Genomic DNA, 19153 nt, shown 5'->3' on the forward strand with positions numbered 1-19153 from the left:
CAAAGCTCACTAACATTTATTAGACACTGCTGTGTTCCAGTTACTTTATTAAGCAAATAATTCCATAACGTGGGAATTTTTATCCCCATGTATAAATGGAAATTGTCACTGTGAAATTAAATAATCTCACCAATGTTACAAGGTAAATAACTGGTGGATTTACCCCCAAGCCCCTACAACCACCCTGATGCCCCACTATACTACTTTTGGCAGTGCATGCTTTTAAGTAATGGAGATAATTTATGGGTATTTTGAACGCATGATACTGATTGAGAAGAAACTTTTATGTAAAGGCTTCTATTAGGAAAATTATTAATGCCTATGTATATGGCCACATATGTTCTTTCAAAATTATAACTAAGATTTTTGGAATTAAAGTTGAAAAGCAAATGCTTTAAACATACATCAGTCAAGAAGGATTAATACCAGGAAGAACTTCAAATGTGGTTAAACACAGAAATGGTGACACAAGAAGTTGGAGAATCTACCTCTAGACGTTTTAAAATTAGAATGTACTTTTTTATGTCTCACAGAAAGTCATATGGACTAAATTATCTCCTGAAGCTATTTCAATTTACAAATTCATCATGTTGTACTGTGATGTTATCACTAAATTGAATTGAAACTGCAAACACTTAGAAAAAAGTGACTTCCCGGTAGCTGCCACCAGGTGGCAGCGGACAGACACCACTCTGCTATTAAAAAAATCACTGAGACTCTTAAGAGGGGCCCTAGGTGATATTTAGCACGAACAATTTGACAATTATGAAAACTCGAGAACTATAAGCATGATTCAGCATGGTTCTGTGAGAATTGTTTTTTATTAAGGAAAAATCTGCTAATATTAAGCGGTGTTATATGCACAATACTAGAGTGTTGTAGCTGCTATTTATGGTGATATTTAAAGCAAGAGCTTTTTAGGCTTATTAGAGTTCTTTTTCTTACTAGTCTCTTCCAGCCAGCCTTCCTCCAGTCTCACCCAATTAAGGAACAGTAGAGTACACTCTGGAATGGGGCTCTTTTTTTGGGAGCAGAAGGCTTTTTTCAGGGATATATTCAGTGTTTCCAGAGACTCTACAGAGTCCCCTGAGGTCAACTCTGATCCAAATCACTGCAGCTCACTGCTAACAGGGGTTTAGCCAGCATTTGCTCTTCTATGGCAGGCAGGAAGGTGCATCTGATTCCTGTAAACATACTCGAGCTTTTCTGAAACCCCTCAAAATACTGCAGTGAAAGAGAGCATTGCAGCCACTTCCTATTGTAGCATGAGTGAAGGTCCCTTACAATAGTTAGAACCTGGGCAAGATAGCTGTGCTTTATTGTACTTGAATTGACTATACTCTCCTTTCTCTTTTAAAGCAAACACAACAAAATGCAAGGGAGTGACATGTACTGACACATCCTCTTAAGTCTGCTCTCCTTTTTCTTTAAGTAACTGATTTATAATCTCTACATTAATAATATCAGAATACCTGCAATGTATATGCCACATCAGTGTATCTCCACAGCACAGTGCAGAACCACTGTTCTAGGCTACTTCCCTAAAAGTTTTGGATTAGGAATCTGTCTACCTACCAGACAAGAAAATCACTTTTGCTAAGGGCCCATGTTTGCTTAGAAGCAGAGGCAGGCCCAAGGCCCAATTGCCATTGTAGTCATTCTGGCGTTCATTTAGCTGCTTTACTTAAACTTTCTGGGACTAACAGGCAACATAGCAGGAATTGTAAGAACAAAATCGATTTTAGGGTCTGCCTTCTAACTGCTTCAGCCCAAACAGAGGTAGCACCTGGACCCCATCTGTCAGCCATGCTTCTTGCTCTATGGTGTGACTCCTTCTGACCCCTCAGCGAGCTGCCTCTGCCGCGGCTCTCAGCAGAAATGCCAACTTCTGGAGAAAAGCATGACTTATTCCAGCTCTGGAGATCATTGTCAAAAGGTCATCCAGTCCTTACTTCTCACTAATTATATTAGAAAAAGGCCTCAAAAAGTGTGAGTCTTTAAAAAAAAAATCAACATTTCTGTTAAGTATAGTAAAAAAAAATCATAAGAGTGTTGTGCATAGTGTCCTTTCATCTTTGGACATGTTGTGGATGTGAATTCATTCATTCATTTGTTCACTAACATGTTTTGAGCTGTTCCGTTGTCAGATGTGGCTGAAAAGTCCACAGGAGTCAGTGGATTTTTCCTCCCTTCACTCACTCAACACCTATTTATACAGAGACTGTTTTACTCTAGTCACTGTGCTAGGTACAAGAATGTGGCCTGGTAGTGAATGGATTCTTACAGATATGTTAGTCAAGATAAACTTACTTAATGGAATTGAATTATGGTTTTAAAAAAAATACATTTCTGTCTTCCAAGAAATAAATTAAGTTTTAAAGCATTTTTTATATTCGTAGTATGTACAAGATTCATTGACTATGCTAGTTGTTCGGAGGAAGATCATAAAATGTAAGACAAGATTACCATTAAAATTAATTTCATTGCAGGGCAGAATGAATACAGCTCTTTGATTTTTATTTATATAAGTGATTCAAGCAATTTCAATGTACCATGGTATAATTTTCGAGCTAATTATGACAAGCATTGAGCAATAAAATGGAGAGGAAGAGAGCACTTTCAGGTGAGTCACACTTGGAAGGCTTTCACGTAGGCATTGGGAATTTGGGTTGATGTGGACTCTCCCTCTGAAACAAGCAAGTTGTCCAGATGCATTGAAGAAAGGAAGTAGCAACATTTTCTTTTAATTTTAACTTTTTCTTTTACATTTAATGGAGGTTTAGAACCTAGTAGGGGGAAAGCCATAGGCAGTCATAGGAAGACCTGGCATTTGGTTAGGAGCTAGGAGACCTAGATGGCAGTCATTGTTCAGCCTGTGGAAGTCATCAGGCCTGAGCAGTTCCTCCAGTGGGGGGGGTTGAACCAAAGGGTGTCTTAACATTTCTTCAAACTGATTCTATTAAACATTGCTTAATATTTTAAAACTGTAACATTTTCAAAGCACATTTTGTCCCATTATGATTAGCACAAGTCAATATTGCAAAGCATGGACAAGGCTAAATTATTTGAGTGGATTCTGTTTGGCTGAAACCTAGTTGCTGTTTCATTTCACATTTTATAGAATTCATCAACAGTTAGGACGTTAAAAAAATGTCCATTTAAAATCTTCCAATTAATATGTATTGTGTACCAGGTGCATGGTCTATTCTAGATACTTATTAATGATCAATTTGCCTTTCAGATATTTTCTCAGAAGCTCAAATGAAATGTTATCTGTATTTTCCAACATGTGTTGCATTCTTGCTGTAGACTATAAGTACAAATTTTATTTTGCTCAACAATAATTTAATACTTATCAAGTACCTATAAATATCAAGTACTGAAGTTCAAGATACATGGGATATAAAAATAAATAAAACACAGTTAAAACTTAGTCTTCTTCCTCAAGAAGATTACAGACCAGTGGAGGAGTCACATATATAAAGAAATAAATTACATTTCAACATATTAGAGTTTAAACTAAGATCATTGGAAAGCCCAGAAGGGGGAACATCAGCTTCCTATATGGAAGGCTTCGCAGACAAGGTAACATTTAAATTGAGTCTTAGAAGAGTGATGGCAAAATGGCAGCCCTCAGGCTATTGCCAGCCCATTGATGAGTTATGTTTAGTACCATCTGCCATCATGAAATGCATAGCACAAGAGTCTCACATTGACAGGAGGTTATTTGATTCTCACACAGTAGTTGTAAAAAGAAGAAATAATGCAAAGTACTCACCTATTCTAGAACAGAAGAGGTGATCGGCTAAAGGTAGCTGTCATTTGTATTATGTTCCAGACCTACTGAAGGATATTATTGCTACTTACTGATACATACTTGAAATGCACAGTGTGTTTTCTTCATAGCTTATATTATGGCTGTAATGAAGTAGCCGTTTATGTGTTTCATATCTGCCTTCCCTACCAGAGTGTAAACTCCATGATGGCAGGGAATAAAATTGTTTCACTGATTATTGGATCCCTAGTATCTAGCAGAGTAACTAGCTCATTAGAGATACCCAGTAAATGTTTGCTGAAAAAGTACATAGTGGTAGGAAGACATTAGTAAGGAATGGCCTAGCATTAGGAAAATGCAAGGTCCAGTCATAGAAAAGAGCGTGACCACTCTAACTCCAGAATATCAAACTCACTCGTTGTCCCTCACAGCAAAGGAAGGCTTCCAGACCTCTGGAGTAGTAGGTTTTCTATCTGGGACTCAGGTTTAGCATTTTCTTCACTCAACCCTTCATTACTGTCATCCATAAATTTAGCCACAAAGGGAGCAGTCCATGGATGGCCAGAGAAAATAGTTTTGTGGTTTTTCCAGTGCTTTTGACACATATATATAGATTTCATTCATTTCACTTTACCTCCCCACAGCCCTTAAAATTTTGTACGAAGACCCACCCTGCCACCACCACCGCTTCAACCAATATGCTGTGTCTCCTGGAACATTTATTAGAGGAGCCCATTCAGATCCTCTGAGACTTCATTACTTTCCAAAGCCATGATGAAGCATTATTCTGAATAAAATTAAGTTCTACTTCTCCCAATTAACAGCAGATGATGAACGTGCCTGCCAGTTCTGTTGCCGTTCAGCTGGGTGTCTTTTTTCTTGCTTGGTCCTTTGTAAATGTGAGCCCTCCTGATGGAGACTTAGTCATTCACTTGAATTAATGAGTTTCAGCTGAATTAATAGTGCCCAGCACACTGTGAGGGTTCAATAATAGTCAACAGCGATTTCTATGCTGACTTGACTTGCTCCATTTGAGAATGTTGGCTAAGATCAATATAATGTGGCTTTCCTACTAGATTTGACTTAAAGAGAAAAAAATCAAAGTGCCAAATTTGGAACCTAGATGATCCACAATCCTTTACTTCTCTGAAGGTTTCTGAAAAGACTCTGCAGAAACCATTGGGATGAACTTCCTGTGCATCTCAACAGGTACACAAGATCCTCTAATAGACAAATATAAATCTTTTGGGACATACAGTATTCCTTCAAAAGAATATCTGGTGCAGAGTAAGCCTCTATCAAAATAACAGTTAGAAGTAAATATAAAGAAAATATTACAAGCACTATGTTACAGCATAGCCCCTTCCTTACACCCAGTAGGAACTCAATAACTATTGATATAAAGAATTTTACATTAAAATAGAATAAACATTCTAGCATAAGTTAACATAGAGTGGTAACCTTCTAGGTCTAAACCCAAGAAGATAAAATGTAAAAAAAAAATCACTGATCAGGAAAGAATTATATTTGCAGGACTAAAGGGGTGAAGCTAGTGAGTTCAAAATCACAGTGCAGCATATGGTGCCTGATGCCTTATGGCACATATTTGCATGTTGAAGCTTTTAATTAGAAGGAATTATAATTCCGCTGAGACCCTTATAGCTCTGGACTGAGAGCCTTAAAAAAATCAATATTATATGTTTGTTAAATTATAACCTTAGTGGAAAATCAATAATATGTTTGTTGAGAAAAATATTTGACGTGTCAACTAAATTATGGAATGCTAAACCCAATGATTTATTTAATCATGTTCATTAAATGAACTACTTTATTATATCAGTATATTATGCACACACTTCCTGAGTCTCTAATTATTTCCTGAGCTAAGCCACCTCCTCAAGCTTCCCTCGGCTTACCTCCTCATGAATAGAAGCAGTAACTTCCACCTCTTGTTTATAACCAACTCAGCATTTCTTTACTTCTAAGTGATTTTAGTTATAACCCTGATAGTAATACATAGAAGTTTGAACAACATAAGCACTGTAGTACTATAGAAACTATAGAAAATATGAATCACTTTAAATATTCACCTTCATAGAATATTCATTCATTCACTCAACAAGCTAGTCAACATTCCTTGAGACCTACTAGTTTGCCAGGCAGAGTACAAACACTAGGACAGAGTCAAAGAAAAATCTATCATGATTCCCTGTCGGTAAGTAACAAATATTTGGGGAGGGAGACAAAAGATAAAATGTCATCATAAAACACAATAGCTCAAATGTTGGTATAGGAAAATGTTTTGGGAAGTTTAGTGAAGTCACAGATAATGCTGGAGAAAAGCCTGACATCTGCAGAAGAGTCAGCGGTATTGCAACAGAGGCTCAAATCTGTGTTTCAGTTGAATAGGTGGAAAAGAAATGGGAGAGTGTTCAAAATTAACAGCCCTCACCACATCGTGGAAGTATGAACAGAGTCCTCCACAGATCTGGGAGGAATTTGGTGTAGCCACATAAAGCCCTGAGAGTGGAATGTGTTGAGGGTGAAACTCTGTGTGTATGTGTGTATTTGGAGTGGGAAGGAAGTAAGAAGAAATGAAGCTAGAAATGTAGGTTCTGGACAGTCTGCAGAAGGTCTTGTATGTTAGACAAAGGAGTCTAGAATGTATGCTGTAATTAAAGGAGGCCAAATAAGGATGTGAGCAGGGCAGTGGCAGGTTTAGAGTTTAATTTTTACAAAGAAAAAAGATTATTCCTTTACAGAAGGGAGAAATTGGTAAACACAAAGATATTACAAAATGCAAGAAGCATCTAAGAATATCCGTAAAGAATCTATTAGGGAGTAAATTCTTGCATTATAAACTTTTTAAGAACCGCAGGCCCGCCGACCTCAGCAATGAGTTTTACATTTGCAGACGCTTAGCTTGCCACCTTGTGGCCGAAGGAAGGGCCTGCACCTAGAGGATGCTCAGTCTGAGAAATAAATAGGCCAGCCCCAAATTACTTAGTGAACTGAACAAAGTATTTGTTGAAGTTTATCTCAAGAATTTGAGGTCTGAAGTACAGAGAGGAGACAGATCGATATCTGTCCAGGTTAGAATTGTTTTTCTTGGTAATGCCACATTTTATCAAAAATGTGAAACAGTTGTACCTCACATATCCCTGGTAGGGCGTAAATTGGTGTATTTCTGATGACAGATACAACCATTTTGGAAAAATTTGGTTATCTAGTAAAGTTGAAACTAGATATACTTTATGATAGAGAAATTGCACCCCTAGGCATCTGCCCTAATGAGATTCTTCCATATATGCACCAAGAAGCATACACGAGAATGTTATAATAGTACTGTTATCATTTTGCTCTTCCAGAAAGGAGAGCAACAAGAAGAGCCCATATGTTCTTTGGCAAGAAAATGGTCCATTACGGTGTGCCATACATTGACATAGTATTCAAAATTAAAAAGAAATGAACTAGACCTGCACACGTCAACATGAATGAATTTCACAAAATAGCAGAAAGAGAGCAATAATATGAGACCATTTATGTGAAGTTCCTAAGCAGACAGAGGCTATATATTTTTTAGGGTTACTGTATCAGGCAAGGACCTTCCAGAGAAATGGACACACACACACAAAAGGCTGGACACTCCCAGGCAGGAGCTGAAGCAATGATCCAGAAGTGACGTGTCTTCTCAGAAACCTCGGTTTTGCTCTCAGGGCCTTTCACCTGATTGGATAAGTCCCACTCAGGCTATTGAGGGTAATGTCCTTTACTTAAAGTCAATTTATTTTAGATGTTAGCCACTGTTACAGAAATCCTTCACAGCAACACCTAGATTAAGTAGCAGGGTTCTATAGCTTAGCCAAGTTTGCACAGTAAACGAACCATCACAGATACACATCTATGCAGTAAGACCATTGAGAAAAGCAAGGACTCATGAAGCAAAATGTCAGTTACCGCTGGGGAGAGGGGGATAGATATGACTAGGGTTGTGCACCTGGGGGTTTCAACTCTGTGGATAATACTCACCTTCTTCAGCTGGTTGACATAAGCTTCTTTGTAGCTTGTGTAGTTGATAAATTGTTGTGTAAGCATGAAAGATTTCATAATGAATTTTAAACATAATTTTTATCAAAGTACAAACTAATTATCTTCTAAGAATATAGGGGTTCTCTCTGTATAAGCTGGGAAATTGGGGCTCTTTTTTCTGCCCATATGCTTTAACTATTTAGGGCTGCTGCTCTGATGCATGAAGGAAATGAATCAGGGAGAAAATTTTCTAACTTAGTGTTAAGCCCATGCTCAGGTTTATTAAAAACAACAAGGACACCATTTTTGAGGGGAGACTAACATAGAGGATTAGATGTTGGAAGGTTGTAGGAATATGATACAAGGGCATTTGGAATGTTTTTGTGGCTGAGCGAGTGAGAAGCTGGTGTCTATGAGCCTTATGTGCTTCCCCACCAGACGGCGGAGGCAAAGCTCACTGGCCTGCAGACTTCACCACCTGCACAGACCGGGCAACAGTATGGGTCCAGTCCGCCCTTATTTCTGTCCTCTCCCCACTCCAATCCATTCTGTACCAGCAGCCAGAGTGAGATTTGTGATAAAAAACATATACTATAAAATGTGCCATCTTAACCATTTTCATGTGTACAATTCAGCAGTGCTTTTATGTCTATTCACTTGGTTGTGTAACAGATCTCTAGAACTTTTTCATCTTGCAAACCTGAAATACCCTACCCATTAAACCTAAATACTCCTTTCCCTCCTCTCTACAGCCTCTGGTAATCACCATTCTAGTTTCAACCTTTATAAATCTAACTATTCCAGGTACCTCATGTCAGTGGAGTCATACAGTATATTTGTCTTTCTGTGACTGGCTTATTTCACTTAGCATCTATGCCCTCCAGGTTCCCACGTTCATCCATGTTGTTGCTGTGTCAGAATTTCCTTCCTTTCTAAGGCTGAATAATATTCTACTGTATGTACATAGCAAATTTTGCTTGATTCATCTGTCAGTGGGCATTCAGATTGCTGCTGCCTCTTGGCTGTTGTGAATAATACTGCTCTGAACATAGGTGTGCAAATATGTCGGTGAGAGCCTGCTTTCAGTTCTTTTGGATAGGTACCCAGAAGTGAGTTTCTTGGATCATATGGTAATTTATTTTTAATTTTTACAGGAATCTCCATATCATTTTTTCATAATGGTTGTATCATTTTACAATCCCACCAACAATGCAAGAGTGGGCATTTAAGAGATAAATCAGACCGTTTCACTTTCCTATTGAAATCCATTGCTGGCTCACCATTTATTTTAAGGATGGAGACCTAAATCCTTCCTGAGTTCTGCAAAGCCTTGTGTGTTCTGGCCCCAGGTTACTTTTCCTGACTCATTATACCTCACTTTCGCCTCTTCAGAAAACTGTCAGTCCTAGAACCTACCAAGCTCTTTTTCAACTCAGACCCTTCCATGGTTGTTGTTCTTTCATTTGAAATGTAGTCCACACAACTCTTTACACAGTAATTCTCTCATTCTTCAGAATTGAGCATATATATCATCATTTTGGAAAATGTCCCCTGAGCTCCTCTGTTGACTATTATTTCTTCTTTGTCTTGTCTTGGAGCATCTTATCATTTCCTAGATGATCTTGGATTATTTCACTTACTTGTTAATTGTTTTGTCTGTCACCTCTACTAGAAGGGAAGCTCTGTAAGAGGAAGAATATTGTCTGTCTTGTTCATTGTTGAATCCCAGCAGTTAGTGCACCTGATAAACCTACACTTTATTCTGTACTCAAGGTTGAATAAGTCCTATGCAAATTAAGAAGCGGTAACTTTTTAGACTAAAGAATGGCTTGTTTGAGAAGCTTCCCTGTGATTGCTAATTTTCCATATCCAGGCAAAAGAAGGAAGAAAAAAAATACAAAAACGCAAATCTGGAAATGTAGTCATGAACTGAATGGACTGATTCAGGCCCAAACAGAAGCCAGAAGTTACTCATAGCTTTTAGAGCTAAGTCTTCTGTGATGAATGGGGATACACACTAGATGACCTCAATTAGCCTTGCCAAGTCGACTAGTTTATGAAATCCAGGCTGTACAACAGTCTAACCATTCAAACCCTGTTCTCATAGATGATAAATTTATCAATTCTATTTCAAGTTTTGAAGTGACTATTTATCCAAGCAATTCATCCTTCAGAATTCCCTGACATGTTAGTTCTATGTTACAAATTTTAAGGAGAGAATGAGAAGCTTATTTGTATTGTAGTATATAAATGGTGGCATCCTTTGGCTAATATTCCTATGGCCCAGAATAAATTTAATTTCAATCCAGCAAAACTGTTTAAGGCTCTGTACTAATAAACACTGTGGAGGAAGGAAATGTAGGAAACTGGCTTCAAGCATTTTACTATCTTAACAACTTATGCTCTATTGCCGTTCCTTTCGGACTCTGAGCCTGATGTTTCTTTGCCAAAACCCTTGCTGACTCTGCCTAATGCTGTTTCATTCTCAAAGACAAATCAGAGGTGTCTTATTCTCTAGGCAACTGCCCTCTCATACTCCAAAGCTAGGTTAAGTGCACCTCCATGGGAACCTGTGTATACTATTCTTTAGTATTTCATCAATTCTAAGATTCACTTTTTGATATTTAGCATCTCTGAAATCAGAATGTGTCCCATCAATGACATCTTAGATTAATTAAATTTGTTAGTCTTAACTACTGAAAAGAGAGTTCAGTGAGGGTTGGGACTACGTTTTGTTTCTCTAAATATTACCAGTATCTATTACAGCGCTTCAGTAATTCATTAGAGGTTCTTAATGAAAGGACAGTGGATGGAAAAATAAACCCTACAACTCAATGATGGATAATTTCATTGCAAGAGGAATACAAAGTAAGATAAAGAGAGATCACATGTGTTTGGGAAAGATCAGGGGAGACTGTGGAAAAGGCAACATTTGAATGAACCTCAAAAAAAGAAAGATATTCCCTACCTGTGATTCAGGGAGCATTATTCAGGCAGAAGGAAGAACATGGGACAAGGTGGCAAAGGTGAGTGAGACTTTAGAACATGCTTGCTTGGCTAGTTTGCATGGAATATACATGGGTAAAGAAGCACACTAAGCGAGGTATGTTAGAGAGGGGGTGGGAATAGCGTGAATACTATGCCAGAGTGTCAAAGATGCATCTTTGTTGAGTGAATTGTTTGGTGGAGAGAATGCAAAGAAAGCTAGTTATTCAACAACTATTGAATGCCTGATACGGGCGTTTCAGCATTAAATAAGACTCAATCTTTGCTTTCAAAGAGCTGTAAAGGTAAATAATCAAATAAACAGGCAAAAATTATAAAATAAAAAAATGTCCTGTGTGTGCATAGGTGCTGTGAGTCCTGACTCCAATCTAGGATTGGACCCAGATGACAGGGGAAATGGATCAATCAAGGAGGCTCCCGAGAGGAGGTTTCATCTTAGCTGAGCCCTGCAGGTGAAGAGATGACAAAGGGAGGTACCAAGTGCAAAGTCCCAGAGGGGATACATTCCTCTTACTCTGAATTGCAAATAATTCAGAATGGCGAATGATAGGTGGTGGGGGTGGGACGGTGGGTGGGTTAGTGGCAAAAGATGAGGAGCTAGGTAAAGGAGTTGGTGTATTGGGTCAAAGAAGCAAGAATGTGGTTGGAAAGAGAAGTGGGGGGCAAGTGCAATATTCTGGAGTGAGGAACCCAGGGCCTGATAGGGCAAAGGGTCATGGAGAAAAAAGAAAAAAGAACAGGAGTTCTGCTGAAGTAGATTCCATTTAACTTACGTTAGACTCACTCCCTTGGCAAAATGTACCCGATCCCTCCTCCAAGCCAGTGGGGTACTTTGATGTGACAGCTGGTGAATTCATACCTTCAGAAGAAAGCTTTCAGTCTAACGTGAGGCCATTTTGGCCTTGATGCTGATGTGAAGTGTCACAGTTCTGCCAACTAAATTAGCTTGATCTTCTTCTGGATGTCATGAGAAGGGAACGATGCTGAAGAATCATCTTCTTCTGCATAGTTTTGTTTTGGGATGACCTGAGAAATGGCAGTAGTATTAAGTAGGTTATTTCTATTTATACTTTCATTTGTATTCTATGGCCCAGTAGGTTGAAGGGAAGCTTGCAAACTTTGACTTTTAAACCAAAGGACTGACATATCTACCATACTCAGAAGAAATACCTGAGTCAGAGAATAAGAACTGCACAATTCCTGAGAGACTGTATATTGTAGGTTTAAGGTGGGGATTAGGAAGCTAGTGAGGCATGAATCTCAGCTTTTCCACTGGGTTTATAAACAAGCTCATTTAGTTTCTCTATACCTCCAGTTTTTCATCTATAAAATGAGGGAAATAAACTTCAGCACTTTATTAAAAATAAAAATAATAATAATAATAAAGGGAGAAATGTGGGATCAACATATAAATCAAGTACAAAAATCAAACGAATATTCATATTTGACCTGATTGTTTATAGGTCATAATGCATTATCAAAACCGAAAGTTTCTGTGATGAATGTCCTTGTACTGTTCACCATGTAAGAATTTATTCACTATGTAAGAATTCGTTCACCATGTAAGAACTTGTTCGTTATGCTTCAGAAGATTGGAGACTGACGAGAATTAGGCTTGAGATGGATTAATGAGTGTACATTGAGCATTGACCCCCCTATACTGAATTTTATTATTGTTAACAACCATTTGATCAATAAATATGAGAGATGCCCTCTCAAAAAAAAATGAGGGAAATAAAATAGTAACTAACTAAAAAGTTTGATGTAATGATTAAACAAATTAATACTTAACAAGTATCAATGCATATGTATGCCACATTGTAGACACTCATTTGAAAGACAACATAGTCAGTTCCCAGCTTGGCACTAGAACAAGAAAATGAGAAAACTTTCTAGGTTTTCTTGATTTGGGGCTTCCTTCTTAAGGTTGTAATAAGCAAAAAAATAGCATCCTTTAATTGTGCATTCAGTTGCATATTCACAATCCTATACTAAGCATAAAAGTGTCTTTCTAGGAGACATATATCTTATTTGGAGATTACCATAGCCAAGCATGGACTATGAAGGAACTTTATTTGAGGAAATATTATCATTTTTATAGCAGTATCTGGTTATCAAATAATTCTCTTTGGTTGGAACCCATTGCTAATGAGGCCAGAGTCCAGACCACACACCTTTCTTGATCCTTCACTTGTTCTATGTTCTGGTGTCACTGAGGCCAGTTCATCATGTGGGGCTCTAGGACACAGGCAATTGGATAAGAACAGCTAAATGGAACCAACCTATTTGGACCACCCCCTGAGACAATTTGGGGTAGTTGCCCACATCAGCCACCTGGTGTCTTCCATGGAGAGGACAGCTGTTCACACCTGCTGCTGGGTAGCGGAAGCCTGTTGAAAAAAAAAGAGAAATGCAGGCAAAGAGCTCTATTACCTGATTCAAATAGAATTTAAGCTCTAAGATGCCGTAAAGCTTTACCTTTTTATTTTTTACTACCATATTCCTAGCACTTAAAATTGAGGGATCAGTATATAATGTGGCAATAAATATTTTGTTGAGTGCAAGGATGATGATGCTTCTTATTAGGAGGGGATTTTACTCTATAGTGTCACAGAGGAAGCACATACCAACCACCCAGGAAAACCCAAGAGCAGGCACACAGTCAGCCAGAAAGAATCCAGAAGATGCTCAAGGTTCATGTAGGCAGTTGGCCTAGACTTGGGAAGCCATACATGGATGGAAAGGTTGGGCAGGTACCAGTTCCACAGCAGTTTCTAAGGTCTGAAAGCTCAAACAAGTCAGAGGAATAGCCCCTGTGTCTGAGGCCATTTTTCTCTCTGCCTGCTGGACAAAAATGATAATCACAGGCAGGAGAGGACAGGACCCTTGCCCAGATGGAAGCATGGGTAAAGACGGTAAGATGGCTTCACACACAGAAAAGAAACTGGACCTTGGAGCATTGAAAATGAGGCCTTGGCAATGCAGTCTGTCTCTTTTAGAGGGTTTGTACTGATCTCTGGTGGTGCCATGGAGCTGGGGATGGCATTGTGACAAGAAAGCCAGCTCCCTATAAGAATGGTGAGGCTGAGTTGTGTGTGTGTGTGTGTGTGTGTGTGTGAGATGAACCTTCTGACACTACTTGGAAAGATACGTATATGACACTAACACAAAAATAGGATGAGGCTGAGATTTCCTAAGCATCCATCAGGAGTCAGGCCCTCTGCCAAGAGATTTATGCAAAGTACTCATCAATTTCCCACAGTTGCCTTGTGAGTATTATCACCCCAGTTTTACAAATGAGGCATATGAGTTTCAGAGAGCTTCCACATTTGCCTAAAGTTGCATTGCTGATTAATGGCAGGAACAGAGTTTAAACTCAGGAAACTGAGGTGCAGGGAATTTGCATCACTTGACTGAGCAATCTGCTGAAATAAACACTTCATCTCTTCTGGGCACCAGGCACACGCACAGAACAGGCTTCTAGTCTTCAGCTGCGAGGGACTCTCACTCCCAGAAGGAGCAGCAGTTCGCAGCTGGCACATTGAGTCAGACAGTGACTGCCCCCAAGATCTTACTGTCCTCGCTTCAATCCAGTGGCAATTATCCCTGGACAATTACTCAGACAGTACTTGAAGTTGTGTTTCAAATGAACTAATTGTCGAGTTTTTCCCAAATCATTGCTTTGATTTTTGGTAACAAAACATTTGACCTCAAGCTCTCTTCCTCCCCAGCAAATTCCTTCCCAGGTCCCCCTCCACGTGTCAGCTGATAATCACTTTTGTACCCTTTAGCCAGTTCCAAGGTGAAACTCAGATAAACGTTTTCCATAAATGGAGAATTTTTGCTGACCCCAAAGCCTACAGTCTGCTAGACTGCCTCCACTACAACATTGCAAAAACTTGATCATGCCTTACATATTCATTTGTTAGTTTTATTCTCTAAGACTACATGTAGCTCAAAAATTTTGACAGAGCCAAGCCCTGTCAACACACTGTGTATTCTTCTAGCATCTTCCCTGCCTTGCCTACACTTTAATATATTTTAGTGTGCTTATCAAGGTTGGTACACTAGTCTGTGTGTCCAGTTGCTGGCCTGGGATTTCGAGAGCCTCGGGTGCGAGTACCTAGGATGCCCCAGTCTGCATCATGCTTCCTTGGTGGCTCAAACTCAGTGCTGGAAGAGCAGGGACAGTTGGGGACCCCCCAGCTCCCTTCCTGCATGTTGCCGGTTTTCCTCCTTCCAACTCCTCACTCCAGAAAGTCACCAGCCCCCATCCCTTGCCAACTGCCTCACCCCCAAGTTCCATGGTTCTCCCCAAAATAATCCCATGTCATTACCTGGACTACACAATGAACCAGCTTTTCATTTTATTACTGGAAATCTTACAGGGTGCCATTCAAACTAGATCTCCTATAGCATCCAGACAGGTTTCCTGAGTACACCTACTTCCAGGATGTGCTCAGTGTGGTGGGGTGCACCAGAGTCCAGGGAATTTACCTCTAGAAACACTTACAAAGCACCTGCTGGGTCCCAGGTGGAATGTTTGTTACTGGTGGCACAATAATAAATCAAGAAGTCTTTATGCTCCCATGAGAAAAGCAGGAAGCATAAAGCATCTGTTTTCCATACATGCTTGAAAAAAAAAATAAGAGGGACTCTCAGCGTGTCATCCATGTGAGGACAGGAAAATGAGTTTATTCAAACCCAGGTGTCCAGGGAAAGCATCTGGGAAGAAACCATATGTGAGTTAAGTGTGAAGACTGAGCAAGAGCCAAGTGAAGGACAGCCAGTTGGCGAGGTAGTTAGAGGTAGAGAAGAACAAGGGTAGGCAGGGGATGTGCCTTTCTTGTTCAGTCTTCTATCGCTGGCACTTACAATGGCTGACACATAGTAGGTGCTCAATAAATTCTTATTTGTGTGTGTATTTAATAGTATTATTAACTATAGCCACCATGCCTTATATCACATCTGCATGACTTACTCATTTTACAACTGCAACTAAATTCATGTTGAGTGAAGAAATTGGGAAGAGGGAGAAATAGCAAGAGCTGCAACAGTCAGCAGGCCAAGTTGAGTGGAAATAGTTTGGGAGATCCTGCAAGATTTTTAAGCATTGAAGACAGTGTAAAGCAAGGCTGAAGCATGCCTTGTGGAGTGAGAGAGCTGTTATGTCAGAGCACAGGGTTTATATGTTTTAGAATAGTGGGAAAAGTTGTAATTTTATGCTTTAAAGAAATTGAAAGCAAAAAAAAGGGGTCTTTAAATTTTCCTTCAGTTATTTTTTATCTGTTTCTAAAATCTTTTATAATCAAGTAAAAAGAAATTAAATATTACCTTAATTAGTATTGCAAAATATTTAATAGTATGATAAAATAAGTATAGCTGATATTCAGTGACAACTTACTAGGTTACAGACACTCTGCTAAGTGCCTACCACGCATTACCTCACTTGTTCTTCTCGAACATTCTGTGAGTTAAGTACTGGTCCCATTTTACAGATGAGAATATCAAGTCTCACAGAGTTTGTCAAAGTGCCCGGCATCATGTAGTGCATGACAGAACTGGGAATTGTTCCAGACCATCCCTCCAGAACCTGTACTGTTAGCCACTACTCTATAATTGAGGTTTTAGAAAGTTATCCTACTGTGATGGCCTAAGGAAGGGACATATGATAGACATAGTACAGGCTACCAATGACCATTCACATTTGTTTCCCTTCTGCTGACAGCATCAACAATATGAAGAGTCTAGTCTTAGGGACCATTTTGTGTATGTGACAGCCCTGCAAAGTGCAAAGGCCTTGACAATTCCACAAAGGAAGGCATTAATATTGGTCAATCAGCTAGTACAGAATACATAAGAATACAATGTCTCTTTCAATGCTCGTATTTCTCTGAGGTACTATAATTCCCAGTTTATAGCTTCAGACAGTGGAAGCTCACAGATATCCACCAACCTACCTTACAACCTCCCAGCTAGTAAGCAGCAGAAGCAAGATTTGAACCTATGTTTTTACCACTAGAATTTGTACACATTCCACTATATTGAGCTGCGTCTTGGGGTCAGCTAGCTGTATTGGTTTGAAAACCTGGCTTTGACATTTAACACTTTGGAGACTCTCTCATTTTCTTTTCTCATTTGGAAACCAGTGTGACAATATCCCTTTTTCCAGCTCCTGAGACTATGTTTCTGAAAGTGCTTTTCCAATTATATATACAACCTGAATATGTGGCAACTTATACAAATTCATTTTACAGTTCCACACCGCCCCATTGTTTTCCTGGATCGTAGGTCTGGGTCCCGTTCTGACTTGCTCAGAGAGTTTTAAGGGCTGTCTGATCATATAGTTACCTCTCCTGGGTGAGCCTGGCTTCCCCTAGGTCTTGGGCCTAGCTCAGAGTTTTAGCAGAGAAAGCTTGCGTTTGCCACCAAGCTACATGTCCTGTGTTTTCAGTTAACAGATGGAGGGCAGCACCGAGTTAGAGTAAGCTCCCTCATGATTATGTAAATCATCAGTTCTTTTAAAAGGATCTTAAGATGCACTAAATATTCATGAAAGCATGCTTCTTGGCAGTCCCTCCATTGTATGTAATTACAGAGGGTTTTAAATATCTGGCGTTGCTTGGAAGCCCACAAAGCTGTCAGCTGCTAGCCGACAGCTGATTTGTAATTTAATTAACATCCTGGCTTGTCCTGTTCTTTGTGGCAAAAAGCGGGAAAGTATTTCCCTTCATTTGTGACTTTTGTTTGAAAAATTCAAATAGAGCACCTGGGGGAGCTCTTTATCTCTCACATCCGCCCTGTTACTAATGTCCTGCTCTAATCCTCAAAAAACTTCTGCAAGGGACGTTTGGGCCAGCTGTTTTGCTGATTGTGGGCCATGGGGTTTTTTGTTTTGTTTTGTTTTCGAAGGGTAACTTCACGTGAGAAGACCTGTGTGTAACCGACGATCAATGATTTTGGACCTGCTTTTATTAGCTGAGCTGTGGATTTTGAAAAGAGATTTGGCTTCAGACTATTTATTTATTCAATGACCACGGACTGAGAACCTACTATACATCAGACACTAGAGGGCAGCAACGAGCCACTTAGGCAGGGTGCCTGACCCCACGGAGATTTCAGCTCTAGGGGAATAGGAAACATTAAGCAAATGATAACGGAAATAAATGTGAATTGAAAATGCAGTGAGTTTTATGAAAAATCAGTGGAGCCTACCCTGAAACCCTGTGAGGCAGGAAGCATTGTACCAGGAGGAAGAGAACCCCCTAGCCTGGAAAACCAAGAGGTCTCCCTGAGGAAGTAAAAGTGGAAACGATGTGTGCTCTGTCTTGTCCCTTCTTCTCCCATTTTCCTTCCACCCACCCCCGGCCCCCAGATTTGCAACATACATTTGACTCCTCTGGAGGAATGGACTGGAGAGTTGCCAGAAAGGATGGAAAGGTGAAAGAGAGTCTTGCTCTAGCCAAAATATCATTCAGTGAGTTTCCAATCAAAGAAATGGTTTCCAATCAAATCACTGCGTTAGCCATTGATTCTCCTGTCTTTATTCTTTCTTTTGCCAAGGTTTCCCCTCTGAGAGAGATACAGGGACTTGGAGAGAGGATGTAGTAGGTGTGGTGATGCCGATTTGCTAAGGTCATAGATTTGCTAAGGCATCGGGGAAAAAGGAAGGAGCTAGAAAAGAGAGCCAGCTGGGTACATGCTGCAGTATATGAAATCTCTAGTACATCTCAGGTAAATAAAATACCAAAAAACAGAAAAGCAAAGTATTTAAACAAAATACTTCCCTCAAAATAAGGTGATGGCTAGCAGGGCCTGGGTGACAGTAGCCTACTATGGAAGGTTAAGCTTATAAAGTCTTGAAAGGAGGTGAAAACCCTTCATTTCCACGGAGCCCAGTTTTCGAGCCTGCTTTCTTTACTCCTGGTTTTCTCTGTTTTCTGAAATGCATTTACTTCTTTCTTAGGAATCGCCACTCTTTGCAAGTCTAATATTTATTTAATTTTCTTACTAACTTCATGCTTCTCCTAAAATATGTGCTTCTTTTCCGCCAAAGTACATTTTTAAAACTAAGAGGCTTTTTTCACATGGCAGCATCCAGTCTACTTGGTCTAACGGACACACTGTGGTCCTCTCTCTCTTTCTTCCCTCAGAACAGTGCCAACTTCTGCTGCAAGGGGGAAGCAGAGCACTTTTTATGCAGAAAAAGAGACAAACTCAGAATTGTATTGAAAGATTTGTGACTTCTCCCTCAGCTGTCTTACACTGTGCCAGTGCAGTACCAGCTTCCAAAATGCGCAGGAAAACCTCTGGTGAGGGATCAGATGCACATAGGCCCCTGTG

At 39.6% G+C, this 19153-nt stretch overlaps 1 protein-coding gene across 8 annotated transcripts in view; it reads left to right on the forward strand.

Annotated features, from left to right (window-relative positions):
* Positions 1–19153, forward strand: part of DLG2 (discs large MAGUK scaffold protein 2) — a 1871010-nt gene that overhangs the window by 952325 nt on the left and 899532 nt on the right. The gene's annotated exons all lie outside the window — the stretch shown is intronic.

The sequence above is a fragment of the Manis javanica genome, chromosome 11 (assembly GCF_040802235.1).
Source record: "Manis javanica isolate MJ-LG chromosome 11, MJ_LKY, whole genome shotgun sequence".
Taxonomy (NCBI): domain Eukaryota; kingdom Metazoa; phylum Chordata; class Mammalia; order Pholidota; family Manidae; genus Manis; species Manis javanica.